Genomic DNA, 24,192 nt, shown 5'->3' on the forward strand with positions numbered 1-24,192 from the left:
CACACAAATTAACACAAGGAATTACGTGGTAAAACCCTGATAGTGAGTCAAAGAAACCTCCACTAGGCAAGAGATTGGAATTCTTATTGCTTAAAATGACTCTCTAAGTTACAACAACCCTCTCGGGCAATCACTAATTAATATGGATTATTTCGTTACATAACTTCCTTTCGTTATAAAAACTGACTGAACGGTAAAATATATTTACTCAAATAATTACAATATTAACATTAATTGTTGTCATTATTTAACAATATCCACCTTTAAAACAATTTTCCTAATCCCTTTCCCATGCCCATTCATCATCTCTTCTACAAGCCAAAAGAAGCCAAACAACATCGCAACTTCTTACTGAGCATCCCGAGTGTGATACCTCATTCCACGTACGTGAGTATATCATAGCTCGTCCACGTACCTTTGGGTATATAGGGTGGTGTTACAGTACGTAAAGTATATGGGAATTCTCTCACTTTGCGGTTTTTGAATTAGACAACGCTTATACGGAATGGGCCTCCACGTACCTTCGGGTATATATGGGAGGACAACTCTAGGTTGCTATCCATCCTTAGGTAACCGAATTGGCCGCCTTGTACACTGTGATACACCGAACACAACATTTGGGGAGATTGCCTGCCTGTACTTCTTGGTTCGCCAGGAGGTATTCTGCAGTTCACAGTTGCTTGGTAAACCTTTTTCCCTAGATTATCCCTCTTTTGTTTTGTTATGTTAATTTGATTAAAAAAAAATTAATTGACCATGGATAACATCCTCCTCGCTCACTCCTTAGTTGATCTTAGGTTGAAACATATGGCGACAAATACAGAGTCCACTGATCAAGGAATTCCTTTTGATGGGAATCCTAATCCTTTTCCTTCTTTCGGAAATATTGATGCTCCTTATATGGCTACATTGTCCCTTCTGGGATTTACCATTGGCTTGCTAGTATGGTTGTTTTCAACATCCTTGGCTCAAAATGTCGTGATTCCTCTGCAATCGAGTACACCTCCAACTAGACAAAATCAACCTCCAGTTGATCCTAAAATTGACCCTTTGCCTTCTTCCTCTTCGCCTGGTGAAAGTATTGGTACTAGTAACCAGGTGGCTAAGAAGAAGAAGAAGAAGCAAATTCAGCAAAGGGGCAACCAAGCAACCATTGATTTGAATGAAACAACTGATGAGAAATTGTCCATCAAGCCTCACAAAGTTTGATATCCTTGCAAAATTTATGCGAGAGACCATGTTCTTCGAAATTGTCCTGGCATTCCTCAGATCTTAGAAGAATGGTCTTCCCGTTCACATCATGTTGTGTCATCAAATTTTGGAGATCATGTTGGTGACACACCATCAACTAGTGATAGTAAATTTCATGGAAAGAAGGGTAAGGTTAATTTTCCATGTAGGTTATGTGAAGGGAATCACCCCATTCACCTTTGCCGCTATTCGGATGAAGCCAAAAGAGTGTTGGATAACCGTCCTGCTTCACCGCAGCGACTTCCATCTGGTTACAGGAAACTATCCCTTAATCCTTCACTAGTGGATGAATTGACTGACTCAAATCAACCGTTGGTCAAACCCACTCTCTGAAAGTGAATCCTATGAGTCTATACCTGACCCAAATCAACAGGTCGAGGTAACAGTTGACCCGATTTCACCTTCAGTAAATCGTACCTTTCCCGAAGAGAGTGAATATGGTACTGCTTAAGTTCTTTTTGTTTCTTCAAATTCTAATGAGCTTGGGGGCAATCCGCCTGTTCCATCAAGACAGGAGGAAAATCCTCCCACTCTCATAACTTAAGGGGTTAATTCTCCCGTTTCTACGGTACCCCCTCCAAGTAGTCTAGTCACTTCCTTTGATTGGAATCGACTGGCAGGATTTCGCCTTCCTTCTTATGTGCCTTTCCAGATCATAGTACAATTTTGTAATATGATTGTATCTGGCACTATTATAGATGAAGGTGCATCAGTGAGCATCATTTCCTCAACTGCTTAGCAAGCGCTCGGTTTGCCACCACTTATGCTAGTTACCCAGAATCTGTTGGCTTTTAACAGAGGAACTAGTTGACCATTAGGGATCCTTCCACAATTACCTATTACTTTGGGAGGAAAAATCGTTTATCTGAACGTGATGGTAGTCCCAGGACCTTTAGATTACAATTTACTTCTAGGGCATAACTATGTTTATGACATGGGAGCTATTGTTTCAACACTCTTTCGAGTGATGTGTTTCCCGCATGAAGGAAGAATTGTCATTGTTGACCAGCTTTCATTTCCTGATCCAAATATGGCTTCCAGTCAACCATCTTCCCTAATTGGTCCTTTTGTACCAATGGTATCATCCCCGCCACGGGTTAATTATGTGGCAACCTCTTCCATACCTACATCAACTGACGATCAATTCAGTGATGTTGTACATCATGTACTGGGGGCATTGGAACTAGGTCTCTCCTTCATGACCACTTATGAGTTGTGATCGAAAGATACAAGGACAATTCCTGGTCTTGTGTCAACCTCATTAAAAAAATAAACAAGGCCCATGAGGATAGTTCTTTGTCTTGTGTCAACCTCGTTAAAAAATTAAACCAAGGAAATGAGGATGGTTCTTTTATTGTGTCAACCTCGTTGAAAAATGAAATAGGTCCAAGGATAGTTCCTGGTCTTGTGTAAACCTCATTAAAAAAATGAAATAAGGAGTCTGAGGATATCTCATTGTCTTGTGTCAACCTTGTTAAAAAATGAAACAAGGGTCCATGAGGATAGTTCTTTTACTGTGTCAACCTCGTTAAAAATGAAACAGGTCCACGAGGATAGTCTTTGTCTTGTGTTAACCTCGTTAAAAAATGAAACAAGGGGTATGAGGATGGTTCTTTTACTGTGTCAAACTCGTTAAAAAATGAAACAAGCCCAAATCATAGTTCATTGTCTTGTGTCAATCTCATTAAAAAATGAAACTGAAATTCAAGCATAGTTTTTCGTTTCAAGCTTGTGTAAACATGAAACTAAATCCAAGCATAGTTCCTTATGGTTCTGTTATGAAACCAGCTCAAGAAAAGATAGAAAAGATAGATCAACGCCTTAGGATTCAGCCTCTTCGAGGGGGCAACCTCCTTTACATTACATAAATGAACAATTCTTCGATGATACAAATGAGAAAACCTCCTTTCTATATATAGGAGTCTAAGGAGTCACAATATAATCCAGCCAACCTAACAATAATAATATAAAGCCACAAAAAATAACAATAGAGGGATTCTATGGGGTACAGAAATAACAACATGGGGGTAATAGGGGCACAACAATATAAATAAGGGGTATAACTACAATAGTAAAGGGGTAATCACTAGTATTATAGGGACCCAACATGCCCCTCTCCTTCAAAAAAGTGTTGTCCTCAACGCTTGAGTAGTTCTGGATACTTCTGCATAAAATTTTCATCCTCCCATGTGGAGTCTTCAGCGGATAAGTTCTTCCACTTGATAAGATACTCTGAAATTGATCGATTTCGTAGCTGTCGAGTTCTTGTTTCTGTGACTGCTTCTGGTTCCAATATAATTTTTCCTTCCTCATCAAGTTCTGGCAATATTGTTTGAATTGGGAGCTTGTCGCCTATAACCTTCTTTAAACATGAAACATGGAAAATTGGGTGCAATCGAGAAGCTGCAGGAAGCTCCAATTTGTATGCCATAGTACCAATCTTTTGCAACACCTTGTACGGACCATAATACTTTGGTGATAATTTATTATCCTTCTTAGCTTGCTTTAGGGACATTTGCTTATATGGTTGTAGCCGTAGGAATACCCAATCACCTACATCAAAACTTCTTTCACTGCGATGTTGATTTGCCTGTTGTTTCATTCTATTTTGTGACAACACGAGGTTATCCTTTAAGAGTTGGAGGACTTGTTGTTGATGTTCGATGTGATGTTCCACTGCCTGAACCTTAGAATTTTCTCTTAAATATGATGTGATGGATGGTGGTTGATACCCATAAAGTGCCATAAATGGGGTCATTTTTGTTGCTGTATGGAAGGAAGTGTTATACCACCATTCAGCCAGAGGCAACCATTTGACCCATTGTATCTGTTTATCAGAAACAAAGCAACGAAGATATCCTTCCAAACATTTGTTTACTATCTCAGTTTGCCCATCAGATTGAGGATGATAAGATGAGATATGAGCTAACTGAGTACCAAGACAAGAAAATAATTCTGTCCAAAAATTTCCAGTGAAAATGGGATCTCTATCACTTACAATAATCTCTGGGTTTCCATGTAGCTTTTGAATTGTTTCCATAAATGCAGTAGAAACTGTACTGGCTTTAAATGGATGTGATAATGCACAAAAGTGTGCATACTTGGTAAGTCTGTCAACTACCACCATGATTACACTCTTTCCCTCAGACTTGGGTAAACCTGTGATAAAATCCATTGAAACCTCCTCCCAACGTTGGCTTGGAATGGATAAAGGTTGTAATAGACCTGGTGTCTTAATTGTTTCAACTTTATTTTGTTGGCAAACCAAACATTCCGCCACAAACTTTTGAATATCTGATTTAAGGCCATCCCAAAAAAATTCCTTCTTAACCCTATGGTAAGTTTTTAAAAATCCTGAGTGCCCTCCTAAGGGAGAAGTGTGCAATTCCATAAGAATCTTTTGTTTTAGCTGGGAATTCTTACAGAGGTATAAGCGATCTTTGTACCATAACGAATCATTTTGCCAGCTAAATGTATCAGAAGTACTGGAATCTTGTTGTAGCTTTCGAATAAGTGCCCACACTTCTTCGTCATTCTTCCATTCCTCCCTTGCTTCGTTTATCCAATCTGGTTGGATAATAGAAATGGCACACAACAATGCTTCCACATCCTCATCCTTTCTTGAGAGTGCATCTGCCACCACATTTTGCTTCCCTTTTTTGTAGATGATTTCAAAGTCATAACCCAACATCTTTGTGACCCACTTTTGTTGCTCTTCAGAGGATAATCTTTGTTCTAAAAAGTATTTAAGGCTATCATGATCCGTTTTTACCTTGAAGTGTCTTCCCATTAGGTAGGGTCGCCATTTCTTAAGTGCATGGAGTATTGCCAACATTTCCTTCTCATAAATAGCTTTGCTTAAAAACTTTCCCTTGATTGGACGACTTTCAAAAGCAATGGGTCTTTCATCTTGCATTAGAACAGCACCAATTCCATTTCCTGAAGCATCACATTCCACAATAAAGGTTTTTGTGAAGTCCGGTGTAGCTAAGACCGGTGCTTGGCACATTGCCTCTTTAAGATGTTCAAAGGCCTTTGTTGCTTCCGGAGTCCATGAAAATGAATCTTTCTTCAATAATGTTGTTAGAGGTGCTGCTATTCTCCCATAATTCTTAACAAACTTGCGATAATACCCTGTCAACCCAAGAAATCCTCGCAGATGCTTTATGGATGTGGGGATTTTCCATTCCTTAATGGCTTTAATTTTGCTAGGGTCTACCTTAACTCCTTCATGAGATACAATATGACCCAAATATTCCACCTCCTGGACTCCAAAGAAACATTTGGATCTTTTTGCATATAATTGTTTCTCCTCCAATAGTTGTAGCACCCTGTCAACATGTTCAACATGATCCTTCCAAGACTTGCTGTAGATTAGTATATCATCAAAAAATACTAACACAAATTTTCTAAGGAATGGTTTGAAAATTGAATTCATCAAACCTTGAAATGTTGAAGGTGCATTGGTAAGGCCAAAAGGCATGACCAAAAATTCATAATGACCCTCATGAGTTCTAAATGCCGTTTTCGGAATGTCTTCAATCTTCATTCTGATTTGATGATATCCTGAACAAAGATCCAACTTGGTGAAGTAAATTGATCCATGCAATTCATCCAGTAATTCATCAATGACAGGAATGGGGAACTTATCTTTAATAGTGAGCTTGTTGAGCTCCCTATAATCTGGACACATGCACCATGATCCATCCTTCTTGTGCACCAATACTACTGGAGCAGAGAAAGAACTTTGACTTGGTTGAATTATCCTAGTGTCTAACATTTCTGCAACCATACGTTCAATTTCACTTTTTTGGACATAGGGATATCTATACGGCCTGATGTTTGGAGGAACACTTCCTGGAATCAGATGAATAGCATGATCATGATCACGCATAGGTGGGAGACCCTTGGGAGTCTCAAATACCTTGGAATGATTGTCCAGGACTTTTTGGAGATCTGGAGAAATAGATGATTCCAATGTGGAAACATCTAGCAAGCATAATTGTGCAATTACACCTCTTTGCTCCTTTTTTAGAAGCTTTTTCATACCATGAGAGCTGATTATCTTTCCTGTTTTCCCTGTAATACCCCTTAATTCAACTTCCTTTCCTTCCGTAGAAAATTTGATGAAAAGTTCTTGAAAATTAAAAGCTATTGTACCCAAGGATTGTAGCCATTGGACTCCTAGTACAACATCAGCACCTCCCATTGGAATGGAAAGCATTGGGCTAGTCAATACATATTCTCCCATGGATAGCTTGATATTATGGCACATTCCAGAGCAATTTATTGTTCCTCCATTTGCAATCATCACTTGACACTCTGGTGCTGGATATAGGAAGCAATTCAATTCTTTTTCTACCCTACAATGAATAAAATTGTGGGTGCTTCCTGAATCAATCAACACTATTACCTTTTTCTTCTTGATTTGTCCTTCTATCTTGATGGTTTGAGGAGTGTTAATTCCCGCCAATGCATTACAAGATATGGTAGGATTTATTTTTTCTTCATCTAGGCTTTTTTCCTGGAGTATATCTTCTTCTTTTGACCTTTCTTGCTCCTTTTCTTCTTCCTCTTCATAATCTATGTAGAATAATTTCTTGTCAGCACACTTATGACCTTTAGTGTATTTGCTATCACAACTGTAACAAAGCCCTTTTGCTCTTTTTTCTTCTAATTGTTGTGGTGTCAACGTTATATGCTGTGGAAGACTAGGGGCAACCACACTTCCGTCTTTATAGTTGTGAGTGGTATGCTTCCTGGTTGCCATAATTTTGCTTTCCATTTTTCTTGCTAACCTGAATGCCTTTTCTAATGAATCAGGTTCCCAAAGGCGAACATCATGTTGGATATTATCCTTTAAAGACCCTATGAACACATCAATCCTATGCTCCTCTGGAATATCTTTTACCCTTATGTTCAATTTTTGGAACTCCTCAATGTGCTCCATTATTGAACCCTTTTGTTTGAGACTTATCAATTGGCTAAAAAAGGTGTTGCTTTTTGTATCTTCATAATGTGCTATCAATTCTTCCGTAAAAATTGCCCAAGTGATAATTTTTTTACGAGAGAAAAGCCATTGATACAATACAAACTGATTTGGTTCCAAATATACAGTTGCCATACGTACCTTTTGTGTGTTTTGCACATTATTGAGATCGAAGAACTGCTCCATCTGTAATATCCATGTGGCGGGATCCTTGCCATCAAACTTAATCATATCGATTTTTGGAATATGCTGGGTCTTCGATCCAACATTAGAGTCTATGGAATCATGATTAACATTGCTTTTGTTCACATCATGAGTTTCCTTTACAACCTGTTAGCTACCTATACCAATAGGTTTCATTTTTCATGATTGGCTGGGGAAGTGCCAATATGTTCTACTTTGGTGATGCAAAGATCTCATATTTTGTGGAAAAATCTATCTACAGTTGTTTGATGATGTCCTACTTCTGAATGGGTGATCCAACAGTCTAAGCTGGATCATGCCACATTTCAATTTTTGTTGTAGACTAGAGAAAGAAATCTGTCCAAACTGTTCAATCTTGGCACATGAGTAGTTAGGTAGAGAATGAAGGTTCCCAACTGCTTAATCTGGGGCCTTGGAAGTAATAAGGCTAGCCTTAGATAGAAAATCAAAAGAAAATGGAAAAAGAAAAGAAAAAGAGCAATTGAGGGTTTGCTATTCTAAGTGCACCCTCCTTGAAAGTAATAAAAAATGCTAGGCAATAGAATGGGTAGGTAGATGGGGTTGCAGAAGCATGATTTCTTTCATATCACTAGCCTAAGCAAAGGAAACACATGGTGGCTAGTGCAGATCTTCCTATTCAGCAGTTGTGTAGCAACAAAGTGAAGCATGTCTAACTTCCCATTCATTCCCTGTCAAACTCCTTACTAACATCCCACTGTTACCTTTGTTCACTGCAGAAGTCAAACTCTTTTGTTGATTCTTGTTACATAAAGAGCCACATTTCTTGTGTAAAAATCTTTTCATTTTGATCTACTCTCCTAACTAAGTTTGTTCCCTAAAAACTTAGTGTTTGCCTCCTCCCTTCCATATCTCCCACCCAATACTAACTACTAACTCTATCTATACTTAACTCCCTATGTTCCCCTTTCCCTATTACTATATCACTATTGTGTATAAAAAACCCAAAATATGTATATATCCCTTCCCTTAGGCAATATAGCCTTATAGTTCTAAAAAGTCAGAGTGCAAAGAAATTAAGGTGCTAAAGGCAAAACAGCGCTAATATAATGTCTTGGGATTAAACCAAGGTCCGCTTGGTTTAACAGCCCTAACCCCTTGTTGTGAATAAACAACAATAAACCCATTTTCACCCACAAAACATTGGAAAAACCCAAAAGCCCACTATGATGTCTAACCCGCGCTATTTGCATAAAACCTGGTTAAAACCCATTTCCTCCGCTTATCCTAAGTACTTACCTCTCGGAGCGCTCACCATAAAAAACAAAGGAGAAATATTATTTAAATGCCACTGGATCCCACCGTATCCTATTGGAAATTTGCTCTCCCGTCGTCCGTCGGATCTGGGCCCTCCCATCCGACAGCTCACATCAATATCGGACCGCCTCCGATGCCCGGACGATAGCGCCCGAAATTTGTCAGACCATGACGTCAGGGCTCAGACGCGTGTTGTTCCAAGATTATATCGGGAGGCCGCTTGCCAAAACCGCTCTTGTACAATAAGCAGTCCGAAATTACCACTTACCGCCTTTGTTTCTCCGTCATACGTCACGTCCATGTCACGTGTACGTCACTACCACCTCAGCGTCGCATCACAGCTCCATCCGCCATCGCCCTGAGCTGTCCGCCACGTCCCCCATCCACGCGGACCACTCACAGACCGCCATGTCATCATTCCGTACCATGACCCCACCTATGACGTCATGCTGACATCATCCAAGAAAAGCGCGCCAAAGGCCAAATTTCCTATATTTTCGCCAAAAATCACGTTTTTTCGCATTTTTTCACCAAAATACTGTTGCGCCTCCTGCATGCAATTTCACGTCGTCCTCGCCGCCAACCTGCAAAAAGTTGATTCAAAGCCGTGGCCGCCCAGAATTTAGCTTGGATAAGCCTCCACCATTGCCCGAGTACACTAGGTATTTATCAAAATTTCCCCTCCGCACCTGGTTTTTCACATAATTCACTGAAGAAACTAAGAAAAGAAGAACACAGTAAGTTTAATAAATTCTCATGAACCAGTGATCCTCTTCCACTCTATAAGCCCAATTTCCCTCACAGAAGTCCCCATTGTGCCGAAATTCCACAAATTCGCAGTCTGTTGGCGCATTCGCAAATCTGAACCTCTGCTAGATGAATTCACCGGGAAAGCAAGTCCCAAATCCTGGCATTTTCTCTCTGAATCTATCTTAGGAGCAATTTGACTTATTTTCACCCCAGTTTGCCTCTTCCCCTCTGCAAATTGCCCTGCTCTTGCAAAATTCATTGCTCTGTGTTGCTGTGCCCAGAAAAACAAGTTCAAATACAATTCAAAGTACCAATTGACCATGGAAACTCCAGTGGCATTGAACATTGCACCCTTAAATGCCCCACAAAGAGAGCTAGAATGGCTGGCCCTGGCTGACAGAGACTACCAGATGGCAGAAGTAATTCCACAGTACAACAAGTATCATATTCATGTACTCAATGAGCTGAAAGCCAAACATCTCAATGGAACTGATATTCTAGGGATTTGGGACTCCAATTTGCCCATTTTCAATCTTCCTCAAGTCAATGTCCTCCCAGATTTAATTCATCGATGCAGTGCCAACTATGATCCATGTCAAAGAGCTGTCCTCAGTCCCTCAGGTTCAGTTTTGTTCCATGTCACCCCTGAGGCTATAAATCAAATGCTGCACTTTCACACTACAAAGCCATTGACTCCTCTGTCCATGATGCACTTAATAGACCAAGGAGGCAAGTTGTCCAGTGCCCAAATCATAAATATTAATCAGCTATTCATTGAATCAGGCTCTCAAACTGTGAGGACCCCTCCTATAGGAAATGTATATTTCAATGAGTTGGGCAGGTTGCTTGTGGATATGATCAGTTATGTCCTGGGTTACAGGTCAACTGAGGATGCTGATGAAACCATTCTAGCAATGATGTCTATCTTCTCCCCTGGAAAGCCTCCTTCTGTTCACTATGATTATGCTGCATACATTGCCAATAAAATTCATGAGCAATTGATGAATCTAGAGAGGGAAAGGATATTTAGATACACTTCTTACATCTATCACTTGTTCCTATTTTACCAGCCTGATAGCTTCCCTATTACTCTCAAGAAGTTTGATGCTCAGGGAAAACAAAGGTCTGTGGTATTTTGGTCTTCAATCTTTCATCACACATCTTTTTCACCATACAGCTACTGTGAATTCATAGACCTTTTTATCCATCCAGCCATGTCCTTGTTTGAGCTCTCCTCCTCCAAGATTGACAGATGAGATGCAAAGAATCCTCCAGCTCTCAAAGACCTACAGCATTGGGGATTGGTACTTTTACCAACACCATACAGTGATCAGAATAAATGGTTGTGAGTTAGCCCCATATAGGCTACCAAGATATGTCCCTATGAGACTTTTTGCTTTAGAATATTTCAGACAATTTGGAAATGCAGACATGGTCCATTTCCACAGCAAAAATAAGAAGGTACAACTCAAAGTCAGAAACCAGCTAGGCCCATTTATTTATAATAAAAGAGAAGAGGCATGGCAAGAAGCAGATAAGATCCTAAAGTGCCTCGAGTTGCAAACCAGTTTCCTCTGGATACCCTATGATCCCAATCATTTCATTAGTCTTAGAAGGGTCAAATATAAGTTGGCTAGCTATGATCATGTCAGGTTGCCTCATATTGAAAAATATGCAAATCTGTTAAGATGGAAAGAGGGCACCCTAGAAGAGGCAAGTACTAAAGAGGAAATAGCACAAAAAGAAGCAAAGAAACTTGAGAAGGAAGCTGACTTGGAATATTGTGGACAGGTTTCTTCTTCTTATCGTACTCAACTTGGAGTAGCTGCCTCATCTTCTACAGCTCCCCAGCAAGCAGCTCCAACTACTCCTCAAGCAGCTAGCACAGATAAGGGAAAAGAAATGGAGCAGGAGCAGACACTCCCAACAACAGAACAGCAGAAAGAACAGACTGAACAACAAGAAGAAATGGCTGAGGCCCCTGTATCTACAGAGCAACAGGCTCAAGAAAGTGTGCCCCCAAGGCAGGAAACAACAGTGGATACCTCAGTGCTCCAAACCCCATTAAATGAAGAGAGAACCAGGAAGAGGGATAGACAACAAGAAACTCCCCTCACTACATCAGCAAGTCAACAAGGGGAGAAAAGGTAAAGATTAAACCCTTTTTCTGAAGAAGAGATGCCTATTGGACCATCCATGGGTATGGCCCCCCCTAGCATGGAAGCATCAGCCAGTTCCTTCCAACAGGAACAAGAAAGACCACTTGGAGGAGAGGTCAGCTCCTCAAGCCAGCAAAGAAGGGCAGAATCCAGCATTAAGCAGCAATTTATTGATATTAAGAAAAGGAATGAGCCAGTCAGACTCCAGCTTTACAATCATTTGCTCAAGATGGCTCCCACCAACCAACAGAGGCTCATGTCAGCATATGACATTAAAGAGGGGAAGATGACTATGAGCCATTTCATGCCTACCATGCTGCAGCCACAATCAACTGCAGATTACATCAGAACCAACCTAGAAGTGTTTGCAAAGGACATCCACCCAATGGACCAAATAGAGCTACATAAGCAAACGAGTGAGATGGTCTACTCTACTCTTGCAGATAAAACATTTCTAGCCCACAAACTGCATAACTCTCTCCACAATACTACTGCCCAACTAGAATTGGAGAAAGCTTCTTCTCAAGCCAAAGACAACAGGATTAGGTCTTTGGAAGATATCATTATAGAGCTTGGGCATGACCCAAGTGATCCCAAAGCTGTGCAGGCACTAATGAAGAAAAAGGATGAAGATATAGCAGCTTTGAGGAAGATGGTCAAAATTCCAGCAACCCTTCACCCCCAAACAGAAGATGTTGCTCAGCAGAGAAAGGATCAAGATGTAGCAGCCATGCTGTTGACACTACACAAGCAATTAGTAGAAACAGAAGGACGATTGGTAGCAACAGAGGGTGCATTACAGGCAGCCCTGAAACAGAAAGAAGGAGGGCAGATATCTTAGCCCCCTCAGCCAGTAATTAACCTTGAGGAACCTCCTCAAATTATAAGTCCTCCCACAGGACAAACACTAGAGGCAAGCCCTTCAGCACCAGCAACAACATCAGGACAGACACCCAGCCTTGATATGCAAAATATGATGAAAGAACTTCAAGCTCTGGAGGCCCAGATGGCAAAACTAAATGAGGCCAAGGAAAAATTGGCTACACTTAATGAAAAATATGATAAATCAAAGCAAAGTGTAGCTGAAAAAACAAGAGAGGTAAGGGCTCTTGAGAAGAAGATAAAAGAACTGGAGAAAGAGCTCTCTCTTGATAAAGTTGTAGCTGAAATCAAGAAAGTCCTGTGGGCCAGTATTGGTAAGTCTATAACAGATCAATGGCAATATATTGAAACCATCCATGAGCATATAGATCTCATAGGCAGGGCCCAAAAAGAAAGTCAAAGAGCAAGGGCATCTCTAGGCAATATGCCTGAGATAGCCAATAGGATGATCAATGTCCTTAATAACCGCACAGGCCCTCAGCTGGCAGCCATGGGTATCTCTAACAGAACTGATACCATTCTACTAGTAAAAAGGGTGCTCACTTTGAGAAATCATGTGCAAACATTGGATAGAAGGTGCCAGGAAATGCAGACAGAGGTGAACAAATTCATGGAGAAATTTACAACATTGCATAACAGAGGCCTTCCCAGCTTACTAAACAGTGAAGGAAGGTTATTATCTCATGAAAACTATGCCAATAGGGTAAATACATTTGCTACAAATCAGATCACTGCAGCATCAAGTGCCCCAGAGGAAACAGGGCCTGCATCTGGGCAGAGTCTCTATGACAGAATAGAGAATTTGTTTTTTATCATGAATGAGATTAGACATCTATTTGAGGTGCCTCCAAATTACTACAAATATACTGAGGCAAATGAAACCTTAGGCATAATTTTGAGACATCAGTTGCCTACTCAGGAATGGTGGACAAGCATGATACAGACATTACTGTGAAGAAACAGATTGTTCACCAAATTTTTGCACATCAATTATAAGTCATCATGTTCAGAAAATTGATATATTCATTATGACTGAAGAGGAGTGGACAGAGCCAACTCAGCAAACAAATTTGGACACTAAAGCAACACCGACAGATGCAGATGACAGGGCTGAGATAGCTACAGCACGACAAAGCAATAAAGGCGTATTACTCAGAATCAATACAAAGCACCCGGCAGACCCAGTTGCCCTCAAAAGTCAAGAACTTCTGACAAACAGCAAGCAGCTGTTGTATATTCATTAAAGTAGCTTTTAATTTTGTAAGAAATATCTTTGAAAGTTGGTAAGAGCAGTTATTGTGCAATAACTCAGAACTGAGATATTTTTGTGATATTTTGTATATATGCACCCCCGCATAGCTTATTGGGGGTTGTTGTTACTGATTTGTTCAAGAGAACTCGGCTGTATTTCCTCTGAAAGATATAATACAAAGGAGCTGTTGGTTTCCAAAGGAATGAGTTTGTCTTGGAAGTGCTGTGATGAAACTATTGACTGCTACAGGATTCTCGTGTTATGGCGTGATACAATAAGTGTTCTCTAACTGTATTTGTGTTTCATTTCTTGTATAATCTGTCTCTGATATATGGTGATTAATCTTAGTAGAAAGGTAAAAGACTAGTTCAGGATTTGTCCATTAAAGACACCCTAAACTCAATCCTTACTACTAAATATGTTTTCTTCAGGGTTAGCTGCAACTATGGAATTCTTAAATGCTCCTATTTGCTCTAATCACATGATAAGTCTTTATTCAGTAATTCTCTTTTGCTTCTGAGTAGGATTTATTCTTCATTTCGTATTGCACTGTGAAAGAACTCTTGATTGCCTTTCCTGGTGTAATTTATGTTGTTACTTTTCTAAAAATCAAAGTTTGTATCATGAATACCCATCTAGCCTTGCAGTGAACCTCTCTTTATCACAAACAGCAAATCCTATTCATTTCTGGACTCCACATGCCCAATGGACTGAACTTTCTTTGATGATTGCATGCCCTTATTTGAACAATAGCCTGCAACCAAATTTCAAACAAAACTCTCACCTCATAACTAGCCTAAAATCCTCAAAAAACAAAGTTAAAACTAAAAGAGAGAGCCCTCTCTGATTACAGGTAGGCTAGAACCAGTAATCCAAAGCTTGGTTAGTGGTTACCCCGGCCGTATTCCCTCAGGAGTCAAAGGGAATAACCTGGGAGTTAACATAAATGGCGACTCCACTGGGGACTGAATGAAATTCATAAACCCCTGTCTGATCCTTAATACTGTAGATAAAGCCTGAGTGACAGCCAGACAGCCTTAGAAACTGCCTCCGCTTTGCATTTGCAGGAGTATATAAAAGCTGCCTCAGTCAATCTTTATTCAGTCTTAAGTTCCATACAGTTGTGCCATACTTGATCAGTCCTTGTCAAATATCAATACTTCTTAGAAAATTCTCCTAAAGAAAATCACAGAAACTGGCTCCTAAGAAGAAAACTCGCTATACAAGATCTAACCCAAATCCGGATCCATCACCTGAGTTCCAAAACCCAAACTTGATTCCAAGAATCCTTAAGAAACACAAAACAGAAGGGACTTTATCAGATTCAAGTTCTGAAGCAGGATTTCAAACTAATACTCCAACCCCTGCTAAGGTTTCTCTACACCCTCATACCACCGTTCCACAATCTCCTAGTGCTTCATCCACTTCACAAGGTGTCCTTTCAACCCCTCCATCATCTACACATACCCTTCTCATCCCCTTTCCTCCACTTGTCCCATTCATTCCTGTTATCCCTATTGTTCCACCAAACATGGCTAATATATATGCTCCATTATAGTTACCTGCCAATCCAGGGCCTATGCCTCAAGATTACCAAAGAAAGATTTCATATTTTGATGGTACTGGCTCTTATCCAGCCCTTCAACATACTAAGAAAATGCAGGACTGTTTTGAAAATTATGAGATAGATGATGATGGGGTTAGAATGAAAATTTTTGTGCAAAGCCTAACAGGAGATGTAAGATCATGGTTTAGGTCACTCCCAACAAACTCCATAGCTGACCCTGAAGCCCTGTATCAAACCTTTATCAACAGATGGGAGAAGAAAAAGGATCCACTTCATATTTTATCTGAATACAATACTATCAAAAGAGGTCCCCAAGAAACTGTCTTGGACTATTGTGCTCGGTTCAACAATGTCTACAATGCTATTCCCCAAAATCTTAGACCCCCACCTGATCTAGCTCTATACACCTTTCCTGATGGGTTTGATTCAGATATGGCATACCAATTAAGAGAAAGGGCTCCCCGAACTTTAGCTGAGATGCAAGACATAGCAGTTAGTGTAGAAGCCAACCTGATAGCTAAGAGAAATAGGACCAGAACTGAAAGAAAGACTACCTTCAAAGAAGAGCCTTCAAACTGGGATCAGAAATTAGATGCAATAATCACTGGTATGCATAGGTTAGGTGACAGAGTAGAATCAGTTGAGAGGAAGTCATCATGGGAAGCACCATAGAATAACCCTATCAGGAATCCCAATTTTAGAAGAAATCAAAATCCTAACGTTGGCAAGGCCAACCTTGAACCAGAGATTAGGCCTCCGTTCCATGAAAACTATGCTGAAGCATCCACTTCTAGTGAGCAGATAGATGATACCCACATTAACTTGATGGGCCTCAATGATGATCAGCAAGTTTTTCTGAGTCAAGAGGATCACAAAGATGATGACATTAATCAGTTCCAACCAAATCAGGTGAATCATTTGATTTCAAACAAGGTTATGACACAGCTGTTTTTGAAGTTCATAAGCAATACAAATTGAGAAGCAGAACTATAAATGTGACACAGCCTGAGAAAACAAAGGACACCCCACTTCCTAAGAAGGCTATTGTCACAGAGCCAATTGACAAAACTGATTCAATTACAAATGAAGTAACAGTTGAAGAGGTAACCGAAGAATTTCCCTCAAATCAACAACCATTGGCTACACCGCCTTTACAGCACAATCCAAGTAACACTTTTCAAAAAGTAAGCAAAAAGGACAAACCTCAAGATCAGATTGAAAGTCAAGAAGAAGTCTCCAAAAACTCAATTGAGAAAGAAAAGGTTGTTAACCAGAACACCAAGATCCAATCTGAAAAACCTTTTGACTTAGAAGCTGAAATTGGTAAATTAAAGATAGCCATTCCTCTTTCAGAGCTAGCTAAACATAACATCTACAAACAACAAATCAAGAAGTCCCTTCAACTGACCCACAACGAAGATGATGTCAATGTGTTGGATGACACCCCAGAATTTCTTTTCGGTCCAGAGGTTGATGGAAAGGCAGGAGCTACTGGAATCTTACCTTTTTATGTCAGCTTGCATATTCATGATAAGATATTACACAATGCAATGTTTGATTCTGGCGCCTCTCATAACCTTATGCCTAAGTCAGTAATGGAGAGATTGAATCTAGACATCACAAGACCATATAAGGACCTATTTTCATTTAACTCCAGCCAAGTTAAGTGTTTAGGCTTGATAAAAGATTTATGTGTTTCCCTTGTCAAGTACCCAAATAAAACAATCTTAATGGATGTTGTAGTTGCTGATATCCCACCTAAATACGGAATGTTGTTATCAAGATCATGGGGAGCTAAAATCCAAGGTTCCCTACAATTGGACATGTCATATGCCACCATCTCTGTCTTTGGACAGCCAAAGAGACTATACAGAGAATCACTCATGAAATACATGGTGAGCAGTGAAGAAAAACCTCAAAATTTCCCATTTATGCAGTCCATTCTGACATGGATTCCTTCATTCTGTTCAATGATGATATAAGTCCAATATGTGGAGACAAATCTGTCTTACTTGAACAAGACCTGCATATGAATGAGCAATCAAATTCCCAAGAAATCCAGGTTAGGAAACCAATTGATGAGACCGTTCTAGAAGGAAAACCAGATGAAAAACAAGAACTCCAACTTATAATTCCAAATCATAGAGAGGCTGTTAAATTTCCCCTAAATCAAGAAACCCTTTGGTTTCTTGAGTTTGATGGAACAATCAACAAATTAGGGGCAGGAGCTGGAGTGTGGATTCATAACAAACAAAGCAATCATGCAGAAGGTCGAGCCTATAGGCTTAATTTCAGATGTACTAATAATATTGCAGAGTATGAGGCGCTCTTGCTAGGCCTCAAATTGGTAAGATCCTTACAGGCCACAAAAGTTTCAATCTTGGGAGACTCAGACCTCATTATTCAACAAGTGAAAGGCAATTTTGTCACCAATGACAAAAGACTAAGATCATACAGGTCTGCTGCTATTGAAATATTCAAAGCTTTCACTGAATTTCAAATGACCAAAATACCTAGGACCCACAACCTTCATGCACATAGTTTAGCTACATTTGCCAGTACATGTAAATTTCCTTTTGAACCCAACCATTGTTTTACAGCTGAGATAAAACACAGACCTTCTATCCCAAACAATGTTAAAGATTGGCAAGTATTTGAGGATGACACACAGATAAATAGTTTCTTGACCTTGCAGCATGAATTTTCAGGTTTGAACATTGATGTTGATTCTATAAAAGACACACAACCACTAAGTGAATAGAACCAAATAGCTATATCACCCAAAACAGCAAATCATATACTTTGCCCAACAACCTTTGACAAGGTAAATATACATGAGCTCAAACAATTGCATTTTGATGAAATAGCTGGTGCAGAGGCAGAAGTCATACAACTAAAAGACAATTTTCTACCAACAGGCCTGACTCCGTTGGAGGACATTTTTGACTCAAATGATGTTCCTAGAAAACCAAAAATGCAACCCCTTAATGCTGCTATTGAAGAATGCAACATTGGAACTACTGAAAAACCCAAGATAATAAAATTGTCTGCATCTTTACCTCCTGACCAGAAGCCCAAATACATTGACCTCTTTAAAGAGTTCCAAGATGTGTTTGCATGGAGTTATGAGGATTTGAAATCCTATGACACCTCTGTTATTCAACACACCATCCCTCTCAAGCCTAATCAAAAGCCATTCAAGCAAAAATTAAGAAGAATCAATCCCATGCTTCTCCCTTCAATTGAGAAAGAGGTACAAAAAATGTTTAAAGCTGGTATCATAGCACCAATCAGGTTTTCAGACTGGATTTCAAATTTGGTCCCCACAAGAAAGAAAACTAGTGAGATTAGGCTTTGTGTTGATCTAAGGAATTTGAATCAAGTATCCCTCAAAGACAATTATCCCTTACCTAAAATGGATCACATTCTCCAAAGAGTGGTGGGGGCTTCAAGAATCTCATTACTTGATGGGTTTTCAGGCTTTAATCAGATCCTAGTCCACCCTGATGATCAAGATAAAACAGCATTCACAACCCCATGGGGAACTTTCAAGTATGTCAAAATGCCTTTTGGGTTGAAAAATGCAGGAGCTACATTTCAGAGAGCAATGGATATTGCTTTTGCTAAAGAGATTCGGGACTTCCTTATTGTTTACTTAGATGACCTCACACCTTTCTCAAAGTCTGACCAAGAACATCTGAAACACTTGAGATAAATATTCATAACATGTAGGAAATATGGGATTTCCTTAAATCCCAAGAAGTCTCTATTTGGTTTGGAAGAAGGTAAGCTATTGGGTCATATCATTTCAAAGGATGGCATTAGAATCGATCCAGACAGAATACAGGCCATCTTGCAAATGCCCCATCCAAGAAATATTAAAGAATTACAAGCCTTCTTGGGAAAGATCAACTTTTTAAGGAGATTCATCCCAAACTTAGCAGAATTGATCAGATTACTAAACAACATGCTAAAAAAGGATTCAAAAGTAAAGTGGACAGTAGAAGAAAATCAAGCTTTTGAAGGTATTAAATTGGCCCTTACCCAAACCCCAGTCTTAACAAATCCTCAATTTGACAGAGAATTTATCATTTTCTCTTTTGCCTCCCAGCATACCATTGCTGCTGTCTTATTGCAGAAAGATGATCAAGGGAATGAAAAACCTATTGCTTTCTTTAGTAGAGCCCTTAGAGATGCACCTCTGAAATATCAGATCATGGAAAAGCAAGCTTATGCTTTGGTCAAGGCCATCAAAGACTTTAGGATCTACATCCTATAATCCCATGTTATTGCTTATGTACCAAATCCCATTGTGAAAGACATACTGACTCAAGAAAGTTTAGAGGGCAGAAGAGGAAAATGGATTGCTAACATTTTGGAATTTGACATTGAAATAAGACCTACAAAACTGATAAAAGGGCAAGGTTTGGCTAAATTGATGTCAGAAGCAAACTTCCAAGCCTTGGATATTAACCAACTGGACAATGAACCGGAGCTGGCGACTCCAAAGATCAATACAGCCTTTGAACAATCGCTGTGGTATTCTGATATCTGTTATATATTGCAAAACCTGTGTGCTCCCCCAGGATTGTCCAAAACCAAATCTAGATTTCTAAAAATGAAAGCTTCAAGGTTTTGTGTTATAGATGGTAATTTACTATGGAAAAATCATGAAGGTATACTGCTGAATTGCTTGAATATTGATGAGACTAACAATGTTATGAAATAATTCCATGCAGGTGATTGTGGTGGACATTTGTACTGGAAGTCCACTGTGGATAAGATATTAAGGGCAGGTTACTATTGGCCCACTCTGTTCTCTGATGTTAAAAATTTCACCACTACATGTCACAAGTGTCAAGTGTTTGAGGCAAAAAGAAAGTTACTACCACTTCCCTTAAAGCCTATTGCAACAGAAAGGCCCTTTCAGCAATGGGGCTTGGATTTCATTGGGGAAATTCATCCTTCATCTTCAAGCCAACATAAATGGATTATAACAGCCACAGATTACTTTACTAAATGGATTGAGGCTGTTCCATGCAGACAAGCAAATGATTCTACTATCATTCAGTTCCTTGAAACTAATATTCTTTCCAGATTTGGTTGTCCTGACAAGATTATCACAGACAATGCTGCTGCTTTTAGATCCAAGAAGATGGTGAACTTTTGTCACAAATTCCATATCACTTTGGGCCATTCTACTGCATACTACCCTCAAGGTAACGGTTTGGCTGAATCATCTAACAAAAGCCTTATCAACATCATTAAGAAGATATTGGAAGAGAATAAGAAAAATTGGCATAAGAAGCTTGTAAATGCCTTGTGGGCAGACAGGCTAACAACCAAAAGATCTATTGGGGTCAGCCCATATGAGTTGGTTTATGGAATGGAAGCCAAATTCCCTTCATCATTAGGGGTCCCTGTCATGAGGCTACTTCAAGAAAGTCAGGCTGAACCAAATAACATGCAAAGAAGAATCAACCAGATAATTTGTTTACAGCAAACCAGAGATCAAGTGTACAACAGAGTTCAAGTCCTACAAGAGAAGCTGAAGAAAGCCTTTGATAGAAGAACCAAGGCTGAAGATTTCTTTATTGGTGATAAAGTGCTTAAATGGGATTCAAGAAGAGAAGACAAAGGAAAGCATGGCAAATTTGACTCCCTTTGGAGGGGACCCTTTGTAATTCAAGCAGTACAAGGAAATAACACTTATTTCTTGAAGAATTTAGATGAAACTGAAGCTGAAGAGGGCCCTGTGAATGGCCGGATGTTAAAGCATTATTTTGACTACTTTCCATGTATATAGCATGGCCTTGCCCTGTACATTATCAGTTGTATATAGTATTTTCTTTCAGCATATAGATAGTTCAGCTTCAGAAGTTTGTAAATAAGCAGGAAAAGGCTTTTTATTTCAGAAGTTCCACAATGGTGGAAGATTCCAGTTTTGAAATCAAAAGAGAAAGCTTTCAAGTTTTGATGAGAAGTCAAGAGCCAAGGCAGTTTGACCTGCTGTTCTTGGTCTTTCAAGCAGAAAAACCATCCCCAAGTGGAGCCACTGTTAGCTACCTATACCAATAGGTTTCATTTTTCATGATTGGCTGGGGAAGTGCCAATATGTTCTACTTTGGTGATGCAAAGATATCATATTTTGTGGAAAAACCTATCTGCAGTTGTTTGATGATGTCCTACTTCTGAATGGGTGATCCAACAGTCTAAGCTGGGTCATGCCAAATTTCAATTTTTGTTGTAGACTAGAGAAAGAAATTTGTCCAAACTGTTCAATCTTGGCAGATGAGTAGTTAGGTAGAGAATGAAGGTTCCCAACTACTTAATCTGGGGCCTTGGAAGTAATAAGGCTAGCCTTAGATAGAAAATCAAAAGAAAATGGAAAAAGAAAAGAAAAAGAGCAATTGAGGGTTTTCTAGTCTAAGTGCACCCTCCTTGAAAGTAATAAAAAATGCTAGGCAATAGAATGGGTAGGTAGATGGGGTTGCAGAAGCATGATTTCTTTCATATCATTGGCCTAAGCAAAGGAAACACATGGTGGCTAGTGCAGATCTTCCTATTCAGCAGTTGTGTAGCAACAAAGTGAAGCATGTCTAACTTCCCATTCATTCCCTGTCAAACTCCTTACTAACATCCCACTGTTACCTTTGTTCATTGCAGAAGTCAAACTCTTTTGTTGATTCTTGTTACATAAAGAGCCACATTTCTTGTGTAAAAATCTTTTCATTTTGATCTACTCTCCTAACTAAGTTTGTTCCCTAAAAACTTAGTGTTTGCCTCCTCCCTTCCATATCTCCCACCCAATACTAACTACTAACTCTATCTATACTTAACTCCCTATGTTCCCCTTTCCCTATTACTATATCACTATTGTGTATAAAAAACCCAAAATATGTATATATCCCTTCCCTTAGGCAATATAGCCTTATAGTTCTAAAAAGTCAGAGTGCAAAGAAATTAAGGCGCTAAAGGCAAAACAGCGCTAATATAATGTCCTGGGATTAAACCAAGGTCCGCTTGGTTTAACAACCCTAACCCCTTGTTGTGAATAAACAGCAATAAACCCATTTTCACCCACAAAACATTGGAAAAACCCAAAAGCCCACTATGATGTCTAACCCGCGCTATTTGCATAAAACCTGGTTAAAACCCATTTCCTCCGCTTATCCTAAGTCCTTACCTCTCGGCGCGCTCACCATAAAAAACAAAGGAGAAATATTATTTAAATGCCGTTGGGTCCTGCCGTATCCTATTGGCAATTTTCTCTCTCGTCGCCCGTCGGATCTGGGCCCTCCCATCCGACGGCTCACATCAATATCGGACCGCCTCCGATGCCCGGACGATAGCGCCCGAAATTTGTCAGACCATGATGTCAGGGCTCGGACGCGTGTCGTTCCCAGATTATATCGGGAGGCTGCCTGCCAAAACCGCTCCCGTACAATAAGCGGTCCGAAATTACCACTTACCGCCTTTGTTTCTCCGCCATACGTCACGTCCATGTCACGCGTACGTCACTGCCACCTCAGCGTCGCATCACAGCTCCATCCGCCATCGCCCTGAGCTGTCCGCCACGTCCCCCATCCATGCGGACCACTCACAGACCGCCACGTCATCATTCCATACCATGACCCCATCTATGACGTCATCCAAGAAAAGCGCGCCAAAGGCCAAATTTCCTATATTTTCGCCAAAAATCACGTTTTTCGCATTTTTTCACCAAAAGACTGTTGCGCCTCCTGCATGCAATTTCACGTCGTCCTCGCCGCCAACCTGCAAAAAGTTGATTCAAAGCCGTGGCCGCCCAGAATTTAGCTTGGATAAGCCTCCACCATTGCCCGAGTACACCAGGTATTTATCAAAATTTCCCCTCCGCGCCTAGTTTTTCACATAATTCACTGAAGAAGCTAAGAAAAGAAGAACACAGTAAGTTTAAGAAATTCTCATGAACCAGTGATCCTCTTCCACTCTATAAGCCCAATTTCCCTCACAGAAGTCCCCATTGTGCCGAAATTCCACAAATTCGTAGTCTGTTGGCGCATTCGCAAATCTGAACCTCTGCTAGATGAATTCACCGGGAAAGCAAGTCCCAAATCCTGGCATTTGCTCTCTGAATCTATCTTAGGAGCAATTTGACTTATTTTCACCCCAGTTTGCCTCTTCCCCTCTGCAAATTTCCCTGCTCCTGCAAAATTCATTGCTCTGTGTTGTTGTGCCCAGAAAAACAAGTTCAAATACAATTCAAAGTACCAATTGACCATGGAAACTCCAGTGGCATTGAACATTGCACCCTTAAATGCCCCACAAAGAGAGCTAGAATGGCTGGCCCTGGCTAACAGAGACTACCAGATGGCAGAAGTAATTCCACAGTACAGCAAATATCATATTCATGTACTCAATGAGCTGAAAGCCAAACATCTCAATGGAACTGATATTCTAGGGATTTGGGACTCCAATTTGCCCATTTTCAATCTTCCTCAAGTCAATGTCCTCCCAGATTTAATTCATCGATGCAGTGCCAACTATGATCCATGTCAAAGAGCTGTCCTCAGTCCCTCAGGTTCAGTTTTGTTCCATGTCACCCCTGAGGCTATAAATCAAATGCTGCACTTTCACACTACAAAGCCATTGACTCCTCTGTCCATGATGCACTTAATAGACCAAGGAGGCAAGCTGTCCAGTGCCCAAATCATAAAGATTAATCAGCTATTCATTGAATCAGGCTCTCAAACTGTGAGGACCCCTCCTATAGGAAATGTATATTTCAATGAGTTGGGCAGGTTGCTTATGGATATGATCAGTTATGTCCTGGGTTACAGGTCAACTGAGGATGCTGATGAAACCATTCTGGCAATGATGT

Source organism: Pinus tabuliformis, chromosome J (genome assembly GCF_031772625.1).
Source record: "Pinus tabuliformis cultivar Carrire ecotype Pingquan chromosome J, CPIR1, whole genome shotgun sequence".
Lineage (NCBI taxonomy): Eukaryota > Viridiplantae > Streptophyta > Pinopsida > Pinales > Pinaceae > Pinus > Pinus tabuliformis.